This window comes from Nanorana parkeri, unplaced genomic scaffold (assembly GCF_000935625.1).
Source record: "Nanorana parkeri isolate BGI_ZX_2015 unplaced genomic scaffold, ASM93562v1 scaffold628, whole genome shotgun sequence".
NCBI lineage: Eukaryota > Metazoa > Chordata > Amphibia > Anura > Dicroglossidae > Nanorana > Nanorana parkeri.
The window spans coordinates 57,232-58,264 of NW_017306896.1; positions in this window are offsets into that span (position 1 = coordinate 57,232).

Genomic DNA, 1,033 nt, shown 5'->3' on the forward strand with positions numbered 1-1,033 from the left:
GCTCACTTGTACTAAACGAGCGGCGGCTCCCCCTATCTATTTTTAGCTCTGCTAGCCCGCAGCAGGGCTAAATGTAGAAAAAGACGACACCCCCGGAACTGCATGTCCCGGGCATTGAACGATACGAATTCCGCACCCCTGGTTTGTGCTGATTTTGTGCTGCAAAAACAAACATTTGTGCCTCTTTGCTTTCAGAGATATTACATTTTAAAAAACAACATACCATTCGTTTGTGCTGCAAAAACAAAGTTTGCGCCAGTTTGTTTTGAAGTTTTTGCACATTAAATTTTAGGTTATATCTCCTCAAGCCTCGCCCACTTTGCACCTCACGTTACTAAATTTTAAATGCAAACATTCCATTTGTTTGTGCTGATTTGTGCCGCAGAAATTGACATATTAGTCATAGTGTAGATATAGTGTAAATCATGAGCCAGGGCATTTGAGCCCAAATAAATGCTATGACATGATAACCATTTCTCCTTCAGGGCCCGTTCACACTAGTACAGTGCATTCATTGCACACTCCCATTCATTTCAATGGCACCCCAAAGGCACCTCCCGCCCACAGTGCGATCGCCCACATCTGGTACCGCAGTGCTGTGCATTCCAGTGCGGTGTGATTGCATGCACAATTTTTTGCAATCGCATCGCACTGGAATGCACAGCATTGCGGTACAGCACATTCTGGTGTGGGTAATTGCACGGTACAGAGGATTCATCACACAGGAGTGTGCAGTGAGCGCACTGTACTAGTATAAACAGGCCCTCACTTAGCACTTCCTAAACAGCCCATAATAATTTTTTCTAATACAAGAATGCTATGTGAAAAAATAACAACTTTTATTAAAGCTTGAATAAAGGGGATGGACAATTCCCAGTTGTAGATTTTACCTTTGGGTTTGCTGGATAAAATATATAAAGATGGGAACAGGGGATAAAGATGAGTGAAATGTATGCAAACACATTTGGCTTCCCAAAGCAATTTGTTTAAAAAAAATAAAAAAATAAAATATATATATATTTATTTCCTGGCT